General features: G+C 34.4%; 1 non-coding gene across 1 annotated transcript; it reads right to left on the minus strand.

Moving 5' to 3' along the window:
• Nucleotides 1-5230: 5230 nt before the first annotated feature.
• Nucleotides 5231-5337, minus strand: LOC128279660 (small nucleolar RNA R71). The gene has a single exon (XR_008269859.1). It is a non-coding gene; the product is annotated as a small nucleolar RNA R71 (small nucleolar RNA).
• Nucleotides 5338-27688: the final 22351 nt, after the last annotated feature.

A 27688-nucleotide genomic window follows, 5' to 3' on the forward strand; every position in this document is an offset into this window, starting at 1 on the left:
CATCATACAACCAATATGCCCTTAGGCACCTCAAATGACAATTTATAAACATGTCTAACCATGTATTTAATTTGACGAAATAATCAACTAACTTATACACATATTTGCATCAATACATATCATGTAATTTACTTGCCAAAATATACCAAATGGTATAATCATGCCATTCAACCACTGGCATCTATAATCATTTAAGCCATTCAAACAAAGTACCATTTCTCAACATTTCCAACAAGTTACAAGCCATATATACTATGCATATTCAACCATGATTTCATCTTCTATCATTCAACCATATTAAGTCATTCATCAACGATTATAAGGCTAATATTTACATGCCTTGAACTAAGCTCATATCGTCATCAAAGTGCTAAATCATAAGCCAAGCTAAATGGTCATTTCCAACAACCAAACACATTGCCAACATTAATCACAATACTTATACATGCTATTATAACCAAAATTAAACAACTGAAAGTACCAAATGAGCCCATGGATAGTGTGATATAGCTCCGACAAGCTTCCAACTTGAACGAGCTTCTGATGCACTATAAAACACGAAAAATAACATAGAGTAAGCATTTAAGCTTAGCAAGTTTGTATAACTTAAAACACAACTTACCGTTTAATCACAAAATATGTAAGATAAACATAGCATAACCCAACAATTTAGTCAAATGCCTAAGCACATATACACTAACCATTTTTGCTATGGGAAATGTAACAGTCTATTTTTTTCAATGAAATCGGAACAGTGGTTTCGGGACCACAAATCTGATTTAAAATTAAGGTTTATTTTTATTTCATTATATGGTTCGTAATGTAATAGGCATGTCATGTGAAAATTTTGATACGAAAATTTTATCGATTAAGTGCTTAATTACGAGAAGGACTAAATTGCATAAAATGCGATAGTTGAATTCTAGTAGCTATAAAAATTAAATAGGTATGGAATTCTAATCTAGAGGTCCTTATATGGTAATTAGACCATTAAAGAAAAGTATGTAGATTCTTGGTGACTCCTTCATGGAAAAATTAGAAAAGGTCAAGGACTAAATTGGAATTTGAAATAATTAAATTAATTAAAAGAAGATAAAAGAAAATATAATCTTATTTTCATCATCTTCAACCTAAAAACACATGGAAACCCTAGGTGAGAGAAAAGAAACTTTCAAGGCCTAATTGGGTAAATTTTCTTGTCCCGTTTTTAGTAATTTTGGTATTTTTGAAACTAGGATAGCTTAATTTCTCTATTTGAGGGATTAATTTGAAAAGTTATCAAGGTATGAAAAATGGGTCATGGATGTTTATGCTGGAAATTAGAAATTTATGGTAGAAAATGAAAGATTATTGATAGATAAACAACTTTTACACGTGATTTTTGATGAAAACATGATTTAGGGACTAAAATGAAAAGTTGTAAAATTTGACGAAAAATTCTAAAATTTTATGAATACTTGTGCTGGAAATTTTGTAATGGGGCTTTGGTTAGGCTTGAAATAGGGAGTAATTTGCACAAGTTTCGTTTTCCCGGCTTAGGGACAAAATCAAAATTTATGAAAAAGTTAGGGGCAAAATGGTAATTTTGCCTAGGACGTAAATTGAGTCCATTTGAATATGAAATGTGTGAAATTGATGGTTAAATCCATTAATATAGATCTTGACAACACTAATTTGAGGTTAGATCAAGGAAAAGAAAAGGTTACGGATTAGTACACTTTTTACGCAAACAAGTGTCGAGGTAAGTTTGTGTAACTTAATTTGGCATGTAAATATGTTTAATTGAATGTTGTGTTGTATGGAATGTGATTTATATTGATGTACATTACTTGAAGGTTATAAGAGAAATTTAATACATGCTTGGAATGATGAAAAATGGCTTAAATCCCGATTGAATATTAAATTACAATGATTATATATGCTTTTCGAAACTAATAAGGTCCTGCATTTGTTGCGGACGGGATTTAGCTCGGACGAGTAATCCCATTGACCTTGCTATAGAAAGGATTTAGCCTAGACTGGTATTCATGTTATACGATATGTGGCTCGAGAGAGTGTTTCTTGGTTAAATTCCCTAAGGGGTACCATTGAGTAAGGAATTGATGGATTATTGAATCGTGCACTTTGAGTGTACTACTTGAGCATCGATTGGAATTGAATGATTCAATGGACATAGAACTCTTGACATGGCATGAAAATCTTGAGATGATATGATAATGACTTTAAAGAATATTGCTTGATGAGCTCATCTATGTTACTTGATTGATATGAATATTTTGGTGACTAACATGTTTGATTGAATGTATGTGATTAGGCAATTTAGACAAATGGATGGAAACATAACATTGTATGCCTAGATTTAATAAGCAAGATTGGTAAGTTTAGTTTCCGTATGAACTTACTAAGCATGTAATGCTTACTCCGTTTTATTTTCCCTTGTTTTATAGTGCTCGAAAGCTCGCGAGGGTTGAAGATCGCTGGAGAATCGTCATACTATCAACTAGTCATTTTGGGTATACTTAGTAAAATCATTTTGGTATAATGGCATGTATAGGACAATTTGGCCAATAGTTGTTGGAAATGTTATTTTGTAACCTAGCCATTAGAATGGCTAGTAATGGTTCATTTTGGTATGACTAAGTAGATTATTATGATATATATATGTACACATGTGTTATGTTAAGAAAAGGTGACCAATGTTGTGAAATGCCTAAGTTAAACTAAGGTAAGGTTGTGATAATTGTAAACTGAAAATATATAGAAATTTTCCAATGTAATTTATCACCTTTTACTTAAATTCATTGTTAAAACTAAGTAATTGTTTAATAAATTAATGAAATATGTGAAAATATGAAATTAGGACATAGAAATTATTAAAATGTGATTTTATGCTTTATTATATAGTTTCCATGCATAAAATGGCTTATGTTATATTGATGTAAGCATATTATATTTTTAATACATAAAATGGGCCATGCATGATTAAATTAAATAATAAAATATAAAATTATATTTAATAATTCATTTTAAGATATTTCATTAATAATTTGGGTTTTAATTAATTATTTAAATTGGTTAAATTTTATTCTTTGGTCCTTTAACTTATTAATTTATTTTGGACAGGTTTGATAGTTTTGTTGGATTACAAAATCGTCCAAATTGAAGATCAAGTCAACCCAAATTCGGCTATACATGGCTGTTCTTTTAAGCCACTTTTTGGTTTAATTACACAAGGTCCTTGCATTGTTGAAGAAATTAAAGATTTGGCCGAAGATTTACGATTGACCGAGTCTCAATCTTGAGTTATTATGGCATTAAATTTGCTTAAAAATCAAGCAAAAATCAGCTCAAATTCCACTAATTGTGGCAGACCATCCAAGGAAGAGATTTGAAGAGACTAAACCTAGCTATTTTTAGCAAACTACCCACCTCTCGTCACCTATAAATATGACCCCCTTCATTCCCTCATTCATCATCCCTCATCATTCACCATTCTCTTTTCTCTCCAAATTCTCTTAGCCTTTTCCATTCCCCATGCCTAGCATCATATCTTCATAGAGATTTTAATAATTAAGCATCATAAAGAGCCCTTGGTCGGCCACCTTGGAGAGCCAACAGCAAAGAAGCAAAGCAAAGAAGCGAAGGAGCCTAGTTAGTCAGAGTCTTAGGTGACAGCCACTTTCATTTGGGTTTAAGCTTTCCTTTCTTTGATTTAATTTAAATATGTTTGCTATGTGTTCTTCGTTCTTGTTTACAACAATTTTAGCTTTATTTTATTTAAGCTAGGATGATTGCTTTAATTAAATAATATTTATTTGATTCATGCTTATAATGTTTGTACCTCAATCGATCATGTTTTCAATTAAAATCAAGTCTGTATTTTGTTCATACGTGATTGAAATGCACCTGAATTAGCTGAATGATCCTAACTTGACGATTGCTAGTGGACGCATAATTGAAATATGCATGCTCAATTTAGATCCTAACCCGATTAAATTGCAGGTTGCATAACAACACTAACCAAGCTCTGTTATCTACATAGTTTTTAGATTTGTGTGATTAAACTGTTTCAAGCCTAACATGTCCCTGTTACCTCACACGAATGCTAAGAAACCCTTAGTAAATAATGATCAGTAAAATGCGTATTTACTAAGTAAAGGATTCCGAAAGGACCTAATGTGGTTTCCAAACTCATGGAAGATCGAGTTGCCATGGAGTGTTTTTCTGAATGTTATTAAGCATGTTGATAATAAATTGATTTTACTTAAAGTAATTGTCCTAGTTTATTTATGTTATAATTGTTGCAAATTGTGTTTAATTTTGCTAAAATCTATTTTATTCATATAGTTTGCATATTTAGGATAATTTGCATTAGGGATCATTGCATTTAGTTTAATCATCACTTCTCAACTATATTCTGTTTTTATTTACCAAATTGTTAATATAATTTTACAAATTAGGTGACTTAGCACAAATACAATCCCTGTGGAGACGATAACTCGATACTTACTTATTACTTGATAATGACTGTGTACACTTGCACAATCCTACGCATTACAAGTTTTTGGTGCTGTTATCGGGGATTGTTAACTGTTGCCATAGTTATTTCTTTCATGAAATTATTTATTTTCAATTTGATTTATTTCTAACATTACTAACTTATTCTTTTTAATTTTGTGATTTTCTTTTCAGGTGTTTATGAGCACAGATTGGATTATTGATTTACTCCCTATAAACCCTAAAATTGAGAGAACTTTTAGATAAAGAAGACGTGAACGAATAGGTCAAAGACAAGTCAAGATGGACCTTGGAAATCAGAATCAAGTCCAAGGTAATGAAGCCAATCGTGTGCGAAATCCTATCCTCATTGCCGATGATAGGGATCGATGCATTAGACAATATGTTGTGCCACTTTTCATTGAGTTAAATCCAGGAATTAGAAGGCCATATATTAAGGCAACCCAATTTGAATTGAAACCAATGATGTTTCAAATTCTCCAAACAGTGGGCCAAGTCAATGGTATGCCCATGGAAGATCCAAATCTCCACATTCGATTGTTTATGGAGGTGAGTGATTCATTCAAGATAGCCGGTGTGACTGAAGACGCACTGAGGCTAAAGTTGTTTCTATACTCGTTGCGAGATCGAGCATGAGTATGGCTCAATTCAATACCACCAAGTTCCATATTACATGGCAAGAATTAGAAGAGAGATAGCCTAAAAAAACACTAAATTGAGGAACGAGATCACAACTTTCCAAGAATTGGACGACAAATCTTTGTATGAGGCTTGGGAGCAGTTCAAAGAGTTACTTCGTAAGTGTCCTCATCATGGGATTCATCATTGTATCCAGTTGGAGACATTCTATAACAGTCTTAATGCACATACAAGATTGATGGTAGATGCTTCTACAAATGGTGCAATTTTATCTAAGTCTTATAATGAGGCTTATGAGATCATTGAGAGGATCGCGATTAATAACTATCAATGGCCAACAAATCGAACAACTTCAGGAAGACGTGTAGCCGGAGTTCATGAAGTTGATGCCCTCACTTCGTTATCGGCTCAGGTATCATCTATTTCCTCTATGTTAAAATAGTTTACCTCTAATAGTGCTAAAATTTTGCAGCTTAGCCACCAAGTCCATTTGAAGTAGTTTCCTATATGTACTATGGGGAAGGTCATTCTTTTGAGAATTTTTCATCAAATCACGAGTCAATGTACTATGTGGGGAACCAACATCAAAATAGGAGTGGACAAGGACCCCAGCCCAACTTCTATAATGTAATAGTCTGATTTTGACCCTAGTCGGAATAGTGGTTTCGGGACCATAAATTTGAGTCTGAAAAATATTTGAATATTATTTCCTGTGTCTATGATATGATAATTTGCATCTGTGAAATTTCTGTGATTTAATTTGTCTGTTTCTGTGCTTAATTATGAAAAAGGATTAAATCGCGTAGAGTGTAAAAGTTGAGTGCTAGATGTTAAAGCACCTATTTGGCTTCACTTTTAAAATATGGGTCCTTGCATGTAAAATTTACCATTTATGTTAATGGTGGACAATTATGGACTTGTTAGGTAAGTTTTAATGATTTATTAATGAAGGGCAAAATGGTAAATGGTGTATTAAATGAATTAAAGTAAATTAAGGGCATGAAATAAGCCATTTCTTCATGCATTCTTTTCGAAAATAAAATAAAATAGGAAGGAATAGAGCTTTAGGGTTTCGGCACTTGCAAGCATTAATTAGGTATGTGTTTTTGCTCAATTTTTGATAATTTCTACATTTCTGTAATCGTAGCTTTGCGTTCTTCAAAACCCATGTCTAAATTTCTATTTTTGTTGAAGATTATAAAATGTACCATTGATGATTATATGAGCTTTGTAGTGCTCTTATATGAATTATGGAATATATATGTTAGATTATCATGTTTTGTTCTTGAATTTTTGATGAAATGAGCTATTTGGGCTAATTTGTAAAAATGAGGTTTTAAAGGACTAATTTGTAAATTAAACATGTTGTATGGGCTTATATAGAAGCCATGAAAATTTTGCTAGCCCTTGTTGCAAAGAAATTTTACATATTGGTGATTTTGTGAAAAATGGACTAAATTGCCAAAGTGTGAAAATATAAGGGCTAAAATGTAAAGTGCCTTAAATATGTGTATATGAATTAAATTGAATGAAATGAATGATTAAATGGTTGAATTTGTATTGTATTAGATCAAGAACAAAGAAAATCAGACTTAGATCAAGGAAGTCCAAGGTAGTCGAATAGTCGACTCATTTTCGTCCGAAATCCATACGATGTAAGTCAAACTACACTTATGTGTTAAGTTGATTAAATTCTATGTTTATAAATTGTTATCTGTATTGGATGGCCTTGAAAGCCTGATAAAATAATGTTGGTATGGATCTAGATTATCGTATAAGACCGTGTCTGGGACACTGGCATCTATTTGAAATTTACGTGTAAGACCATGTCTGGGACATCAGCATCGTATCTGTTTTTGTATAAGACCCTGTCTGGGATAGAGGCATCCATACTGAATTACATGTAAGACCACGTCTGGGACGTTGGCATTGTACTTGTCTGTGAATATTTATTCCATTTCTGGATTTCCGATGATAAAGTATTGGTTATGAAATATATAATTCCTACAGGTACATTTGTATTGTACTTAAGTTCTGAATATGAAAGACTCTGTTTCTGCGAAGTAGGTTTGGAAGTCATGGAAATGAATATGATATGCTTACAAGCAAATGAGCATGGTTAAGTTTATGAACAACTCTGAGAAATAGCTATGGATTCTTATTGTTGTTTTGAACTACATATATATGCTTTATGTAATTAAACCAATTGTATTTGGCTTACTAAGCTCGTCGTAGCTTACTCTGTATGCTTACTGTCTGTTTTACAGTTATCGTTTCTACTGAAGGCTGGGGAATAGTCGAGGATTGTCATCACACCATCAAACTCTTTTTGGTATTTTCAAAAATGTACATAATTATGTATGGCATGTATAAGCTAGAATGCAAGTTATGCCATTTGAATTGGCTAGCAAATGATATATTTGTGTATTGTTTTGGTGTATGTCTTAATGTGCTATGTTCTAATGTGTTTTGTTCATATTTTAGCAATAAATTGGTTGGAAATGTTGGTATACTTGTTTCATATTAATGTTTGTAGGATTCAAACCATATGGGGTGGAAAATTGGCTTAAACCAAGCCTACATTGTGCCACACGGCCAGGGAACACGGGCGTGCCTTATGGCCCTGTGAGAAAGTCAGTTGCTAGCTAAACTTTACACGGTCATGGCACACGACCGTGTCTGTTGGCCGTGTTAAAAAGTCAGTATAGGACCTCTTTTTGGCACGGTTGGACCACATGGGTGTGTCTTGTGCCCGTGTGAGTCACATGGCCTAGTCACACAGGCGTGTGACTTGGTTAGTTTTGAAAATATTGATTAAGTTCTGCAATTTCTGAATGGGTTCGGTTTAGTTTCGACCTTCCCTAAATGTACATTTTAGGTCTCATAGACCATTTTAATGGATGAATTGTGGATGAATATTTATGTATTGATATTATTTGATATTTGTGAATCTGTGTTACTCTAAAATCTCTGTCTGTCCGGTGACTCCCCTTTCTTATTCCAGCGACAGTTACAGGATAAGGGTGTTACATATAATCCTTCATAGCATAATCATCCTATCTTTTCTTCGAGCAACCAAGGAAACGGACTGAAAAACAACTTCTTGCAGCATAGACCCAACCAATCTCAAGGGTTTAATTAGCAAGCTCAAAAACCACCTCAAGCTAAGGCATCAAACAGTATGGAGAACTTGTTGAAAGCGTACATGGTAAAGAATGATGCTTTGATCCAAAGCCAAGTAGGAACATTGAAAATTTTGGAAAACCAAATGAGTCAGTTAGCTACAGAGCTTCATAATAAACCGTAAGGAACCTTGCCGAGCGATATTGAGAATCCAAGAAATTTGGGTAAAGAACATATCATGGCACTGGCTTTGCGAAGTGGTAAAATTTTGGAACCCCAATTGATTGATGTCGAAGATAAGCCCGTTGAGAAGAATCAACCAGCTATAGAAATTCCTACACCAAAGGAATCAAAATCTGCAAAGACTAACAAGGTAAATCCTAACATAGTGAATTCAGATACTTTAACATCTTCTTCGGATGCAGATTTACCTACTCAGAAGAGTTATCTGATTTAACCGAAAGTTCCATCACCTCCATATTTGCAAATATTATAGCAACACAAGCAGAAACAGGAGGTGCAATTCAAGAAGTTTTTGGATGTTTTGAAGCAGTTACACATCAATATTCCGTTGGTAGAGGCTTTAGAACAAATGCCGAATTATGTGAACTTTATGAAGGATATACTGTTCAAAAAGAAATGACTGAGTGAGTATGAGACTGTTGCCTTGACAAAGGAGTGCAGTGCGTTCCAACAGAATAAATTGACACCGAAATTGAAAGACCCAGGAAGCTTTACTATACCCTGTCACATTTGTGAATCTTACTGTGGTAAATCTTTGTGTGACTTAAGAGCGAGTATCAACTTGATGCCTAAGTCTATTTTCAAGATGCTAAGGATAGGTGAAGTAAGACCTACAACTGTGACGCTTCAGCTAGCGAATCGATCTTTAGCATATCCCGAAGGAAAGATCGATGATGTTTTGGTAAGAGTTGATAAATTTATTTTTCCTATTGATTTCATTGTCTTAGATTTTGAAGCAGATAAGGAAGTGTCGATCATCCTTTGGAGACCTTTCTTACCCAAGGGAAGAACGTTAATTGATGTGTAGAAAGGTGAACTCACCATACGAGTTCAAGATGACCTTTAACATTCTTAAAAAGATGAAATTTCCCAATCCGGCAAAAGGGTGTTCAATTATGGAAGAGATAGAAACCTTGGTTTCTGTGGAAAGCAATTTTGAAGATCCATTGGAGAAAGCCTCGGATCTTGACCCTTTGGAGGATGAAAAAGGTGAAGAAAACATGGATTTGATTGAAGCCTATCCAAGAAATTTTATTCAATCCACACAGTTTGAACCGTTAGAGTTAGAAGTCAGAGAATTTGTGCAACCCAAGTTGTCAATTGAAGAACCACCTAAACTCGAACTAAAGGTACTTCCTTCCAGTTTGAAATACATTTATTTAGGTGCCTGTTCCACTTTGCCTGTGATTATTTTAGCAAAACTAACGAAAGATCAAGAGGAGTAACTAATTGCTGTTCCAAAGAAATTTTAGAAAGTAATTGGTTGGACCATAGCTGATATTCGAGGTATAAGTCATTTTTTTACGTGCATAAAATTATTTTAGAAGAAGGTGAAAGAGCACGAATTGATGGGCAAAAGAGGCTCAATCCGATTATGAAAGAAGTTGTGAGAAAAGAAGTGATCAAATGGTTAGATGTAGGAATCATCTATCCTATTTCAGATAGTTCGTGGGTAAGTCTGTGCAATGTGTGCTGAAAAAAGGTAGAATCATGATTATTGAGAATGAGCATAGCGAGTTGATTCCAGTGAGAACTGTTACTGGTTGAAGAATCTGTATTGATTATAGAAAATTGAATAAAGCTACTCAGAAGGACCATTTTTCGTTGCCTTTTATGGATCAGATGTTAGATTGACTGGTAGGTAATGAATTCTATTGTTTCTTAAATGGCTATTCGGGATATAACCAAATAGTTGTAGCTCCGGAGAACCAACATAAAACAACCTCTACTTGTCCATATGGTACATTTGTTTTTAGGCGAATGCCTTTTGGTTTATGCGATGCACTTGTAACATTTCAACGATGCATGATGGCAATATTCACAAATATGGTTGAAAATTTTGTTGAGGTTTTCATGGATGATTTTTTTGTTTTTGGTAACACTTATGATATTTTTTTGAGTAATTTGGCTAAGGTATTGAAGAAATGTGAAAAGATGAATCTTGTCCTTAACTGGGAAAAATGTCATTTTATATGCTTAAAGCAGGGATTGTCTTAGGGCATAAAATCTCAAAAAGAGGAATTGAAGTCGATAAAGCAAAGGTAGACGTAACTGAAAGATTACCAGCCCCAATTAATGTGAAAGGAGTTAGAAGTTTCTTAGGCCATGCCGATTTTTACCTAAGGTTTATCAAAGATTTCTCAAAAATTTCTAAACCGTTGTGTTTGTTGTTAGAGGAAGATACAATGTTTGATTTCAAAAAAGCACGTTTGGAAGCTTCTAAAGATCTGAAAAAATAGATAATCTTAGCCCCAATAATCGTTACACCTGATTGGAGTTGTTACACCTGATTGGAGCTGTAACACCCCTTAACCTGCATCCATCGCCAGAATAGGGTTACGAGGCATTACTGGTCATAACACAACCCAAAACAAACCTTCATTACATTCATAACATTTGTAAACTTTAAATAAATTCAAACATGTACTAACATAAAGTGACTTTACCAAATCAATAAAATCCCATTCGATTACCTAATTCATAATTATACAAATGCACATGTTATGCATATTAAACTAAGTTAAATTATCCATATGGCATACTTGACATATATATATTCAATAATAAACATCATTTCAAAACCAAATATACCTACTCTCACTTCATCCTAAGTTTATGCGCATATGACCATATCTATTTGAACCATTTACGAATACCAATATTAAACACATTATGCCTATTTCGCTTGCTATAAATTATGTCCAAACATAAAACTTTCAACCATCCAAAGAGCCATATACAACCGAACCTATATGATCAAACATTCAAGCATAATATATAAGCATATTTACCATCATAAGCCGAATCTAATTAATCAAACCACAATTGATCATATCAAAGGCATATACATTTTTTTATTTTTTATTTACTTAAGATTAGCTATAACAGCCTGGTTTAGACCCTAGTCAGAATAGTGGTTTCGGGACCAAAAATCCGAGTTAGAAAAATATTTAAATATTATTTTCTATGTTTATAGTACGTGGTTTAGCATGTCTGAAAGTTTCATATCAAAAAATAATCGATTGTGTGCTTAATTTTGAAAGCATAAATGAGATGTGTTCTATTTGTTAAAGTGCTTAATTGCTATCTCTCTTAAAATGAGATGTCCTTATGATGCAAATAGACCATGGTTATTATTAAATGACATAGATGGACATGAGATAGTGGAATTATAATGAAAATAAAAAGGTTAAATATGTAAATGGCTTGTTAATGTTAATTAAATTAAAACAAAACATGAAACAAAGCCATTATCATCTCATATTACTGAAAATACAAGGAAAAAGAAAAGATAAAGAGAAAGTTAGGGTTCGGCTAGTTCAAGCATCAATTAAAGTATGAGCTTTGTTCGGTTTTTGATGATTTTTTTGTTTTTGTGATCGTTGTTAAGTGTTCTAGCTAGCCTCTATTTGAATTTCTAAAATTTTTGATGATTTTGAGTTGAGCCATTGATGAAATTATGAGTTTTATGAAGCTTGATGTTAGTAAATGAAAGATATGTATTGAGTTAACATGTTTTGTCTTTGAATTTTTGATGAATTTGAGTAAAATGGGCTAAATTGTGAAATTTGTAAATTGAGGGACTAAAATGTGAAATAAATGAAATATGTGGGCTTATATGAACTCTATGAACATTCAGCCTAACATGTGTAAAAGGAGATTTTGTGTACTTTATGGTTTTGTCAATTAGGGACTAAATTGTCAAAATGTAAAAATGTAAGGACTAATTTGTAAAATGCCTATATAACAGTTCGATTTAGACCCTAGTCAGAATAGTGGTTTCGGGACCACAAATCAGAGTCAGAAAAATATTTTAATATTATTTTTTGTGCTTATGATTTGTGACTTAGCATGTGTGAAAGTTTCGTATGAAAATTTAATTGTTTTTGTGCTCAATTTGATAAAAGGACGTTATCACGTAAATTGTAAAAGTGGCCTTCTAATTGTTAAAGTGCATGTTTGATATGTCTTTGGAAATGAAAAGTCCTTATGTTGATATTTGACCATTAGAAGTATGAGTGGACATTAATAACCTTATATGTTAATGAATTAAATGTTTATTAATTAAGGGCATAATGGTAATCTGTGTATAAATGATGAATTAAATAAAAGAAAGGCTAAAATTAGTTCATTTTAAGTCTTCCTCAACCAAAAATCAAAGGAAAAGAAAATAAAAAGAACCATCTAGGGTTCTGCTATGCTAAAGTTCAATTGAGGTATGAATTTTGTTCCGTTTTTGATAATTTCTACGTTTTTGTAATCGTTGCACTGTATTCTATCAAGCCCATGCCCTAATTTTTGATTTTTTTAATGATTTTGAGTTGAGCCATTGATGAAACTATGAGTTTTATGAAGTTTGATGTTAGTAAATGAAAGATATGTTTTGTGTTAGTATATTTTGTCTTCGAATTTTTAATGAATTTGAGTAAAATGGGCTAAATTGTGAAATTTGTATATTGAGGGACTAAAATGTGAAATAAATGAAATATATGGACTTGTATGAACTCCATAAAAAATTCAGCTAAGCATGTGTAAAAGGAGATTTTGTGTATTTTGTGATTTTGTGAATTAGGGACTAAAGTGTCAAAATTTGAAAATATGCGGGCTAATTTGTAAAATGCCCTAAATACGTGTTTGTGGAATTATTTGAATGATTGGTGAATAAAGGAGTTAAATTTTAATTGATATAGATCAAGTACCAAAGAAAATAGAATTAGATCGGGGGGAAACGAAAGTCATTGAATGGTCACCCGTTTCCGTTCATTTCCGTACTAGGTAAGTCGATATAAAATAAATGTGTCTGAATTGATTTATTCATGTATATATGACATTGTATTATGATGAATGATAATATAAGGGCTGAATATAAGATATCCGAGAAAGTGTCGACAAAGTTTCGACGTCTGAAAAGCCCCGTACGAACTTTAGGAATAGTTAGGATACATAGGTCATGACATAGGATCCAATATGTGTTTTCGTGTATTGGCATCGACTTATGATTTACGCATAAGACCACGTCTGGGACGATGACATCGTATTTGATTTCGTGTAAGACCCTATCTAGGACAGTAGCATCGATATATGATTACATGTAAGACCACGTCTGGGACGTTGGCATTGTACGAGCTTTTTGAGTTTTTCGTGTATCCTTATGATTTCGAATGGTTCAACGAGCATTCTGAGATATGAATGATTATGTGAAATGGTTATTCTATACAGGTACATTTGAATTGTATACTACGTTGAGAATGAAAAGTAAGTACATGTACCTTCTTGAACATATGGTATAACTATGAGAAAATATGTTATATTATCAAATGGATTGGAATTATGTGAATTGTATGTGAACTATGTGGTAAATGTTAGTATCTTGGCCATGAAATATATGTATTTTATGATATTTATATGCTTAAGTTGATAAGTGTATTTGTATATGGCTTATTAAGCTTTTGAAAGCTTACTTTGTGTGTGTTTGCATTGTTTTATAGATATCGTAGCTATCGGGAGCTCAGGGATCATCGAAGATCGTCACCACACTATCGAACTCTATTTTGGTACCTTTTGGAAATGTATATATTGAAGTATGGCATGTATAGGTTAAAAGTAGTTGATTATGTGTTGTGAAGTGTATATATATATCATGCCATGTGATATAGCTAGTTTGTGGTTGAATTTATAGTTTGGTTTTGGTATATGATATGTGATGCAAATTATGCTTATGTGATGTGTTTATAAATGACCAAATAAGATGGCCAATATTGGTAAATTTTGGTATGTGCAAATTTGAGATATTGGTAAGCTTATAACATCTGTTTGAATGATGTAAAATGAGGTTATGAGACAAAAGTTTAGATATGATTTGGTCTTATGTTTTGGTATAATTTGGTATGAGTATTAAGCTTGAACTTGGTTGATAATGTTATGGTATGAATGATGTAAGTTTTGGTATTGAAATTGGTTGAAATTATAGTGCAAATGTGCTTGGTTTGATGCTTGTAGGGAGGATCTTTTATGGGTGGCAATTTGGCCTTACAAATGGCCTATTTTTGCCCACAAGGGCAAGGACACGGGCATGTGTCTCAGTCGTATTGCTCAATGGCCATTCCGAAATGAGCCTGAGCAGACCATACAATCGCACACACGGGCGTGTGCAAGGCCGTGTGGCCAAGTCAGTTTCGACCACGGGCTAGACACACGGGCATGTGACTTGTCATGTGATTCAAGTTAGTAGCCTCTCTAATTTTCACACGGCCTATGTAACGCCCTGTACCTGAGACCGTCACCAGAGTCGAACACGAGGTGTTAACAGACTTAATTCATTACTTAAACAGCTCAAACAATTTATTTTTAAAATTTCCAGTCAAGCTAGCAATCTGCGTCACAGTCGCTTAAAAATTCATAACTCAAGTTCCGAAACTCAAAATCCAATTCCGTAAAGTTTCCCTGAAACTAGACTCATATATATATTTACTAATTTTTGGTCAAGCCAATTAGTACAGTTTATTAGTTAAAGTCTCCCCTGTTTCAGGGTTCGACTGCTCTGACTCTGGCCCTGTTTCACAAAAATTCAAATATCTCATAAAATATAATTTATATACCTGTTTTGTTAATCCATATGAAAATAGACTCATTAAGCTTCAATTTCATAACTTACTCATCATTTAATTCGATTTCTACTATTTTTAGTGATTTTTCAAATTTACATCACTTCTTCATTGTCGATTCTGCTTTTATGGCAATTTTCACTTTACTAAGGATTTTCATGGACTAAATAGCATTTTAAACATACATAACATCAAATATGACTTAGATTGGCCATTCCAATGGCTAATCATTTACAAACTCTTTTCTTACCAAACCATAGCCATATCATAAGATCAATTACAGAAAGTGAGTGTTTTGCCATACATGCCACATTCAAAATACACAAGCCATTTTACCAATTTAAGCCTTCGGATAGTGTGAACGAGTCTTCGACCTATCCCGATTCTTAAGCCGGCTTGTCAAAACTACAATGAAAGAGAAGGAGGGAGTAAGCACAAATGCTTAGTAAGTTTACATGCAAATAGCAAGTAACATAATCACACAATCCCACATAAAACATCATTTGCATAAACAACACCAAGACATTCATGTTTCATTTGTATTTAATATCTTTCTATGATTTCATCATACCAAGTTTTCAACCTGAGGGTTTAAGCACGTACCTGTCAAATTTTCTCATTTACCACACTTACCAACATGTCACCTTCGCTTTAGGCCTTCTTCTTATTCACTTAAGATTCACCCGTTGAACACATTGGAATATAATTCGAATACGCGGATCTCATGAACATAAGAGCCATACCCGTAGCTAGACAAACACAATAGCCTACGGAACTTATGTAGCCAAGATACCATGTGACCCACCCATAAGTGAACTCAGACTCAACTCAATGAGCTCGGGCGTTCGGATCCGTAAGTGAACTCGGACTCAACTTAACGAGCTCGGATGCCTAGTTACATCTCACGAACTCGGACTCAACTCAACGAGTTCGAAACTCAAATATCCTAGTGACATGTCACTTGTATTCTAATCTATTCCCAAGGTTCGAACGGGTTTTTTCCTCGATTACACATCTTTGTCGTCTTCCACGGAATATCGAAATCGATACTTCGGTGATAGTTCATACTTATCAAGTAATTCACATAATTACGTATTATTCAACAATAACCACAAAACATAACATTTCATGATAATAATAAGCATCATATCATATAAACAACATTAAATTGCTTAAAAAGACAATTATGTTACTACATTTACTCATGAACTTACCTCGGTACAAAATTATTAGCAATCGAGCCTATTCTTCGTAAACTTTGTTTTTCCCTCAATCGCAACTTGAATCTCGTTTCTCTTGATTATGGAGCTTGGAAGCTTGAAACAAACCCTAACTATGGAGAACCCTTGAAATTTTGGCCTAATGAAGAAGATGGACAAAAATTGGCTTTTAATTTTGTTTTTAATTCATTTTAATAACTAAATGACCAAAATGCCCTTACTACTAAACTTTCCAAAAATTCCATCCATGTCCAATTTTTGTCCATAGACTTAGAAATTGGTCAAATTTCTATTTAAGACCTCCTCATTAATATTCCAAAACAATTTCATATTAAAAACTCCTAGAATGCAAGTTTTGTAAATTATTCAATTTAGTCCCTAATTTCAATTTAAGCACTTTAGGCATAGGATTTCATCACGAAATTCACACAATCATGCAATCATATCATAAACATCAAAATAATTATAAAATAATTATTTCTATCTCGGATTTGTGGTCACGAAACCACTATTCCGATTAGGCCCTAATTCGGGATATTACAACTCTTCCCCTTTTAAAAATTTTCATCCTCGAAAATCTTACCGGTAAACAGGTGTGGGCATTGGTTTCTCATAGTTTCTTCAGGTTCCCATGTAGTCTCTTCTACCCTGTGCTTTTGCCACAATACTTTCACAAGAGCGACACTTTTATTTCTTAATTGTTTGACTTCTCGAGCTAAAATCTTAATTGGTTCTTCTTCGTAAGTCATATTCGGTCGTAGTTCAATTTCTGTCAGTGAAATTATATGTGAAGGATCCGAACGATATCGATGTAACATAGATACGTGGAACACATATGAATCTTCTCTAATTCAAGTGATAATGCTAGCCGATATGCTACCGGTCCAACTTTTTCAATTATTTCCTATGGTCCAATAAAACGCGGACTTAACTTGCCCTTCCGTCCAAATCTAAGGACTTTCTTCCATGGAGACACTTTTAAAAATACTTTATCACCAACTTGAAACTCGATTTCCCTTCGTTTCAAATCCGCATAAGATTTCTGTCTATCTGAAGCAGCTTTCAAACAATATCGAATCACTTTCACCTTTTCTTCAGTTTCTTTTATTAGATCAACTTCATAAATCTGATTTTCCTTGAGTTCAGTCCAATACAATGGCGTCCGACATTTACGACCATACAATGCTTTATAAGGTGCCATCTTCAAACTCGTCTGATAACTATTATTATAAGCAAATTCTACCAACGGTAAGTACCTTTCCCAACTACCTTGAAATTCCAATACGCAACATCTGAGCATGTCTTCAAGAATCTGAATTACTCTCTCTGATTGTCCATCAGTTTGTGGATGAAAGGTAGTGCTAAAATTTAACTTTGTACCTAATGCCTCTTGCAACTTTTGCCAAAACCGTAAAGTAAATCTTGGATCTCTATCCGAAATGATTGACAAAGGTATTCCATGAAGTCTAACAATCTCACGGATATACAATTCAGCCAACTTATTAAGAGAATAATCCGTACGTACTGGAATAAAATGAGCCGATTTAGTCAGTCTGTCAACTATTACCCAGATGGCATTTTTCTTCCCCGGAGTTAACGGCAACCCTGATATAAAATCCATAGTAATCCGATCCCATTTCCATTCAGGAACCATGATAGGCTGGAGTAATCCCGAAGGTACTTGGTGTTCAGCTTTCACTTGTTGACAAACTAAGCACTTTGATACAAACTCGGAAATATCTCTTTTCATTCCACTCCACCAGTACATTTTCTTCAAGTCATTATACATTTTCGTATTGCCCGGATGAACCACCAAACAACCATTATGTGCTTCATGCAAAATCTTTTGAATCAACTCATCATTTTTTGGTACACAAATCCGATTTTTAAACATCAAGCAACCATCAGAATCGATTCTGAAATCTGATCCCGTATCAGCTTCACATTGCTTTCTCTTGGCTTGCAAATCTTGATCATTTTTCTGAGCTTCAGAAATCTCTTGTAAAAACATCGGTCTTACTCTTAACTCTGCTAGAATCGAACCATCATTTGATATCTTTAACCGAGTGTTCATAGTTCTCAAAGCAAATAGCAATTTTCTGCTTAAAGCATCGGTAACCACATTCGCTTTTCCCGGATGGTAATTAATAACAAGCTCGTAATCTTTCAATAACTCCAACCATCTTCGCTGTCTCAAATTCAAGTCTATTTGTGACATCAAGTACTTAAGACTATTTTTGTAACGCCCCGTACCAGAGACCGTCGCTGGAGTTGAACACGAGGTGTTAACAGACTTAATTCATTACTTAAACAGCTCAAACAATTTATTTTTAAAATTTTCAGTCAAGCTAGCAATCTGCGTCACAGTCGCTTAAAAATTCATATCTCGAGTTCCAAAACTCGAAATCCAATTCCGTAAATTTTCCCTAAAACTAGACTCATATATCTATTTAATATTTGTTTTCTATAATTTTTTGTCTAGCAAATTAGTACAGTTTATTAGTTAAAATCCCCCCTATTTCAGGGTTCGACTACCCTGACCTCTGTGTATTACGAATTAGATATCTCCTTGTACAGAGTTTCAATGACTATGATGTTTATTTCTAATAAAACTAGACTCAATAAGGAATCTCTAAATATAAATAATGACTTATAATTATCTTTTAACAATTTATGGTGAATTTCCAAAGTCATAACAGGGGATCCAGAAATCGCTCTGGACCTGTTTCACAAAAATTTAAACATCTCATAAAATATAACTCATATACCTGTTTTGTTCCATCCATATGAAAATAGACTCATAATTCTTCAATTCCATATTTTATTCATCATATAATTGTATCTCTACTATTTTTAATAAGTTTTCAAACTCACATCACTGTTGCTGTCTGAATCTATTTTATGGTAAATTTTACCTATTTCATGGTTTCCATGGATTAGCTAGCAATTTAGCATACATAACACCAAATATGATCATGATTAGCCATTCCAATGGCTAATCATTACCAAGCATTTCCATACCACTCAATAACCATATCATAAGACCATATATACAAAATGATTATAATGCTATACATGCCATACTCAAAATATACAAGCCATTATGCCAAGATGGTATACGGATAGTGTGAGTGTGCCTCCGACCGTTCTCGATTTCTGAGCTGGCTTGTCAACACTACAAGGAATGAAAAGGAGGGAGTAAGCATAAATGCTTAGTAAGCTCACATGCAAATAGCAAGTAACACAACTATATATGCAAACATAAAACATCATTTGCATAATTATCACCGAGACATTCATATCACATTTTCATTTATCATCTTACCTTATTGTTGTTATATAGAGTTTTCAACCCGAGGGTTAAGTACATACCTGTTCCAAGTATTCATTTCACAACACTTACCAATACGTCCCTTTCATCTCGAGTATTCCTCCATTTGAGTAGAATTTTACCCGTTGAACACATCGGAATATAATTCGGATACATGGAAAGTTTGCACATAAGTGCCACATATGTAGCCAAGCTACCATGTAACCCGCCCATAAGTGAACTCGGACTCAACTCAACGAGCTCAGATGCCTAGTTACATCTCTCGAACTCGGACTCAACTCAACGAGTTCGGACATTCGCATCCATAAGTGAACTCGGACTCAACTCAACGAGTTCGGATGCCCAAATATCCTAGTGACATGTCACTTGTATCCTAATCCATTCCTAAGGTTCAACGGGACCTTTTTCCCAATCATGTCTCTGAACCATCTTCTATGGAATGCCGTTACCGATACTCGGTAGTATTTCACATTTTCCAAGTATATCACATAATTTGACATATTAACAAACAATTATCACAGTATAATATTTCATAATAATTATCACATCATTTAAATAACATTAAAACATTTAAAATAATAACTATGTTACCAATATTTACATATGAACTTACCTCGTATGCGAAAATGGCTACTTTTACCATTTCGTCCACAACTTGGTATTTGCCCCATTTTAGCCCGAATTTTAGTTTTCCTTGCTAATCGAGCTTGGAAGCTTGAAAAACCCTAGCCATGGTTTCTCCTTGATATATTCGTCCATGGGGCTGAAGATGAGCAAAATTGGCTTTTAATTTTGTATTTTAATTCATTTTACCCCTAAATGACCAAAATGCCCTTACTACTAAACTTTCCAAAAATTCCATCCATGTCCAATTTTTGTCCATAGACTTAGAAATTGGTAAAATTTCTATTTAAGACCTCCTAATTAATATTTCAAAACAATTTCATACTAGAAACTTCTAGAATGCAAGTTTTACAAATTATTCGATTTAGTCCCTAATTTCAATTTAAGCACTTTATGCATAAAATTTCTTCACGAAATTTTCACACAATCATGCAATCATATCATAGAACTCAAAATAATCATAAAATAATTATTTCTATCTCGGATTTTGTGGTCACGAAACTTCTATTCCGACTAGGCCCAAAATCAGGATATTACAAAGGTTGGTATATACTCGGCACTTTTCACCATACAAATAATGTCGCCAAATCTTCAAAGCAAACACTATAGCAGCCAATTCCAAATAATGAGTCGGATAATTTCTTTCGTGAGATTTTAACTGCCTCGAAGCATAAGCCACCACTTTTCCTTCTTGCATAAGTACACATCCTAATCCATTTCGAGAAGCATCACTATACACCACAAATTGTTTACCTGATTCGGGTTGTACCAACACTGGTGCTTCAGTTAATAACTATTTCAATTCTTCAAAACTCTGTTGACATTCTTCCGTCCATTCAAATTTAACATTCTTTCGGAGTAGTCTAGTCATAGGAGCAGCAATTATAGAAAATCCATTTACAAACCGCCGATAATACCCAGCTAGCCCCAAGAAACTTCTAACCTCGGCTACATTTTTCGGTGGTTTCCAATCAACAATGGCTGAAATCTTACTAGGATCAACCCGTATACCATCACCTGAAACAATATGACCCAAAAATCCAACTTCCCGGAGCCAAAATTCACTTTTACTAAACTTAGCATACAGCTGCTTATCTTTCAAAGTTTGCAAAACTATCCTCAAATGCTCAGCATGGTCTGTCTTATCTTTTGAGTAAATTAAAATATCATCTATAAACACCACAACAAATTTTTCCAAGTATGGCCGAAATATGCGATTCATTAAATCTATAAACACAGCAGGAGCATTTGTCAACCCGAATGGCATAACTAAAAATTCTTAATGACCGTACCTTGTTCTAAATGTAGTTTTAGGCACATCCGACTCTTTTAATCACAGTTGGTAGTACCCAGATCTCAAGTCAATCTTTGAAAACCATGTCGCTCCTTTTAGCTGATCAAATAAATCATCAATCCTTGGCAACGGATACTTGTTTTTGATTGTTATCTTGTTTAACTACCGATAGTCAACATACAACCTCATAGAACCATCCTTCTTTTTCACAAATAACACGGGAGCACCCTAAGGTGAAAAACTCGGTCTCACAAAGCCTTTATCAGTCAACTCTTGCAACTGTGACTTTAATTCTTTCAACTCTGCTGGTGCCATTCTATATGGAGTAATCGAGATCGGAGCTGTTCCCAGTATCAAATCAATACCAAATTCTACTTTCCTAACTGGAGGCAAACTCGGTAATTCTTCTAGAAATACGTCTGCAAATTCACACACAACCGGCACTGATTCAACTTTCTTTTCAACTTCTTTTGTATTAATTACATACACTAAATAAGCTTCATAACCATTTCTCAAATATCTCTGAGCCGACATCGAAGAAATCATACTAGATAATGCCTCTGATTTGTCTGGTTCAACCCGCAGAATCTCACCACTTTCACACTTTAATTCTATAACCTTTTCATTGCAATTTATTATAGCATCATGCAATGTCAACCAATCCATACCCAAAATAACATCAAATTCATCAAACGACAACAACATCAAGTCGGCCGGAAAGTAATGACCCTGAATCATTAAAGGGCATTTCTTGCATACTTTATCAACTATCACACATTTTCCTAAAGGATTCCATACTCTAATCATAAATTCTGTGTTCTCAATAGGTATATTCATACTAGACACCAGTTTCATGCATACATATTAATGAGTAGAACCAGGATCAATCAAAGCAATAACATTAACATCATAAAGAGAAAATATACCAGTAATCACATCGGGTGATGAAGAATCTTCACGTGCCTTTATAGCATAAGTTCTAGCTGGAGCCCTTGCTTCAGATTTAGCTGCTGAATCTCTGGCTACATTTTTGCTGCTTGCTTCATTTCCAGCTTTTCTTGAATATCTTCCCCTCGAGTCTGCACCACTAGCTTTTACATTCTAAAATTTTTCTTTCTCAGCTCTCTCTGGGCAGTCTCTAATAAAGTGATCTGGAGAACCAGACCGAAAACATTCATTCGCTCTACATGGGCCAGAATAATTTCTGCCACACCGCTGGCACTCAGGCTTAACAAATCTCGTATTTCCCACACTAGTCGTAGAAGTAGTTTGAGATTTAGGACCCATATTTTGCTTCTTAGAATTTCCATATGATTGTCCAGCCGAAACCTGTGAATGAGGATTCATATTTTTAGATTTTCTGGATTGCTGTGAGAATGAACTGCTCGTCGGTCTTTTCTCCCAATTTCTAGTCTCAGCCTCTACCTTTTTCTTCTCTTTAAGTAGTTCTTCAGCCTTGCAAGCTCGATCAACCAGTACTACCATTTCTTTTAATTCAAGAATCCCAACAAATACTTGGATGTCTTCATTGAGTCCATCTTCAAATCGTCTGCACATTTTAGCTTCTGTAGGAATATGTTCTCTAGCATACTTACTCAACCTGACAAACTCCCTTTCGTATTCAGTAACTGTCATGTTCCCCTGCTTTAATTCAAGAAACTCTTTACGCTTTTGATCAATAAATCTTTCACTGATATATTTCTTTCAAAATTCTTCTTGAAAGAACTCCCAAGTTACTTTCTCTTTCGATACTACTGAAATCAATGTCTTCCACCAATGATAAGCTGAATCCCTCAACAATGATATAGCATATTTCAAGCATTCCTCAGGTGTACAAGACAATTCATCAAATACTCAAATAGAATTCTTGAGCCAAAACTCTGCTTTCTCGGCATCATCATCAATATTTTCCCTGAATTCTTCGGCCCCTTGTTTACGGATTCTGTCAACTGGAGTTCTATGAAATTTCATCAGATCTACACCTTGAGGCATCGGGGGTACAGGTTGAGGAATCGGGGGAGGTGAGGGAGGTTGTGCATTCGGGTTCGTACGAACGAACTCAGTATACCAGGCACTCATCATCTGGAGAAAGGCTTCCCGAGCCCCTTCTCCTCCTCCTTGACCAACAGTAGGAGGTGGATTTTCAGTTGGCACCTACCCTTCAGCCGGAGCTGGTGCATTACTCTCTACATCATCAGTCGCAACTAGATCGAGATCCATTTACTATAAAAAAAATCATTTAAAAGGTTAGAAGTCGTCACACTATCACAATATATATATATATGACATGTATAGCAAAACCCGTACATACAACACATTAGTCCGAGAACCGGCTAAACCTATTCTGATACCATTAAATGTAACACCACGTACCCAAGACTGTCCCCAGAGTCGAACACGAGGTGTTAACAGACTTAATACATTACTTAAACAGCTCAAACAATTTATTTTTAAAATTTCCAGTCAAGCTAGCAATCTGCATCACAGTCGCTTAAAAATTCATATCTCGAGTTCTGAAACTCAAAATCCAATTCCGTAAATTTTCCCTGAAACTAGACTCATATATATATTTACTAATGTTTTTCTAGAATTTTTGGTCAAGCCAATTAGTAGAGTTTATTAGTTAAAGTCTCCCCTATTTCAGGGTTCGACTGCTCTAACCTCTGTATATTACGAATCAGATATCTCTCTGTACAGAATTTCAATGAGTATGAACTTTGTTTCTCTTAAAACTAGACTCAATAAGGAATCTGTACATATAAATAATTAATTCTAATTATTTTTTTACAATTTATAATTAATTTTTAAAGTCAGAACAGGGGATCCAGAAATCACTCTGGCCCTGTTTCACAAAAATTCAAATATCTCATAAAATATAATTTATATACCTGTTTTGTTAATCCATATGAAAATAGACTCATTAATCTTCAATTTCATAGCTTACTCATCATTACTATTTTTAGTGATTTTTCAAATTTACATCACTGCTGCTGTCAGATTCTGTTTTATGGCAATTTTCACTTTACTAAGGATTTTCATGGACTAAATAGCATTTTAAACATACATTACATCAAATATGACTTAGATTGGCCATTCCAATGGCTAATCATTTACAAACTCTTTTCTTACCAAACCATAGCCATATCATAAGATCAATTACACAAAGTGAGTGTTTTTCCATACATGCCACATTCAAAATACACAAGCCATTTTACCAATTTAAGCCTTCGGATAGTGTGAACAAGTCTTCGACCTATCCCGATTCTCAAGCCGGCTTGTCAAAACTACAATGAAAGAGAAGGAGGGAGTAAGCACAAATGCTTAGTAAGTTCACATGCAAATAGCAAGTAACATAATCACAGAATCCCACATAAAACATCATTTGCATAAACAACACCAAGACATTCATGTTTCATTTGTATTTAATATCTTTCTACGATTTCATCATACCAAGTTTTCAACCTGAGGGTTTAAGCACATACCTATCAAATTTTCTCATTTACCACACTTACCAACATGTCACCTTCGTTTTAGGCCTTCTTCTTATTCACTTAAGATTCAACCGTTGAACACATCGGAATATAATTCGAATACGCGGATCTCATGAACATAAGAGCCATACCCGCAGCTAGACAAACTCAACATCCTGCGAAACTTATGTAGCCAAGCTACCATGTAACCCGCCCATAAGTGAACTCGGACTCAACTCAACGAGCTCGGGCGTTCGCATCCATAAGTGAACTCGGACTCAACTCAACGAGCTCGGATGCCTAGTTACATCTCACGAACTCGGACTCAACTCAACGAGTTCGGAACTCAAATATCCTAGTGACATGTCACTTGTATTATAATCTATTCCCAAGGTTCAAACGGGCTTTTTCTTCGATTACACATCTTTGTCGTCTTCCACGGAATATCGAAATCGATACTTCGGTGATAGTTCATACTTATCAAGTAATTCACATAATTACATATTATTCAACAATAACCACAAAACATAACATTTAATGATAATAATAAGCATCACATCATATAAACAACATTAAATTGCTTAAAAAGACAATTATGTTACTACATTTACACATGAACTTACCTCGGTACAAAATTATTCCCAATCGAGCCTATTCTTCATAAACTTTGTTTTTCCCTCGATCGCGACTTGAATCTCGTTTCTCTTGATTATGGAGCTTGGAAGCTTGAAACAAACCCTAACTATGGAGAACCCTTGAAATTTTGGCCTAATGAAGAAGATGGACAAAAATTGGCTTTTAATTTTGTTTTTAATTCATTTTAATAACTAAATGTCCAAAATGCCCTTACTACTAAACTTTCCAAAAATACCATCCATGTCCAATTTTTATCCATAGACTTAGAAATTGGTCAAATTTCTATTTAAGACCTTCTCATTAATATTCCAAAACAATTTCATACTAAAAACTCCTAGAATGCAAGTTTTGCAAATTATTCGATTCAGTCTCTAATTTCAATTTAAGCACTTTAGGCATAGGATTTCATCACGAAATTTTCACACAATCATGCAATCATATCATAAATATCAAAATAATTATAAAATAATTATTTCTATCTCGGATTTGTGGTCACAAAACCACTATTCTGATTAGGTCCTAATTCGGGATATTACAGCCTGGCACACGGGCGTGTCTTGTGGCCGTGTGGAAAATTCAATATGTATGCCCTGTTTTCGCACGGCCTAGACATATGGGCATGTCTAAAGCCGTGTGAGGTACATGGCCTGTTCACATGGGTGTGTGACCTGTACAACTTTGAAAAATGTTTAAGTGTTGAAAAATTTTGTATATGTTCGATTTAGTCCCGACCTCTTTTTAATGTATGCTTAAGGTCTCAATGACTTATATAAGGGACTCTGTATTGATGTATGACTATGATGCTATAATGATTGTGAAATGAATGTTACATGTTCTCATTTTTCGGTATCGCCTTTAACCCTAGTTAGGCGACTGATATGGGTTAGGGGTGTTACATTTGGTTGGTATCAGAGCTACAGTTTAGTCAATTCTAGGACTAACGTTGTATTTGTGAGTCTAGCTATACATGCCATATTTATGAACTGCGATAGTATGATGAATCCTGACAATGAAAATGTGTTTTCATATAGCAAATAGATCCCGAATAAGCCGTAGTTGACAATGTTGAGAGTAATGCACCTGCTCCTGCGCAAGAAAAAGCGCATCCAACTCTAGACTGGCTACGAGTAGCCATGAATGAGAAGCCATACAAGCCTTCTATCAAATGATGAATGATTGGTTTAGTCAGTACATTAGAACTAATCTGGTTGTTCAACAACCCCCAACCCCAGTCAATCCTCCGCAAGTCCCTGCTATGCCACAAGGTAATTTGAATCAGTTGATTAAGCCTCTGATTGATAAGATTAGAAAATATGGGTCCGAAGAGTATTGAGCTACCACTAGTGATGATGTTGAAAGAGCCCAGTTCTGGTTAGAGAATACGATACGAATGTTCAAAGAATTATCGTTGACTCCAGATGTATGTTTAAAATGTTCCATTTCACTTTTGAGAGATACGGCATATCATTGGTAGAAGACACTAATATTTGTGGTTTTGAGGGAACAAGTCACCTGGGATTTCTTTCAAGCTGAATTCCTGAAGAAATACATCAATCAGAGGTTCATCGATCAGAAATGTAAAGAGTTTCTTGAACTTAAACAAGGCCGTATGTCTGTTACAGAATACGAGCGAGAATTTGTGAGACAGAGTCAATATGCTAGAGAATGTGTTTCTACTGAAGCTATAATGTGCAAGAGATTCGATGATGGATTCAATGAGGATATCCGTTTGTTAGTCGGGATTCTTGAGATCAAAGAATTTGTTGTGCTTGTTGAACGAGCATGTAAAGCCGAAGAACTCAGAGAAGAGAAAAGAAAACCTGATTCAGAAGCTAGAGAAGTGTGAAAGAGATCATCAAGCAAGTCATTTCAATCTACAACAAAGGTGTTTAGAGATGATTATAGAGTTCAAAGGCTAATGTGGGACATTTGAGTAGAGATCGCGCTAGATCGCATTTGAATTTTAGAGCTCTAGCTACATCTAT

Source organism: Gossypium arboreum, chromosome 8, assembly GCF_025698485.1.
Source record: "Gossypium arboreum isolate Shixiya-1 chromosome 8, ASM2569848v2, whole genome shotgun sequence".
Lineage (NCBI taxonomy): Eukaryota > Viridiplantae > Streptophyta > Magnoliopsida > Malvales > Malvaceae > Gossypium > Gossypium arboreum.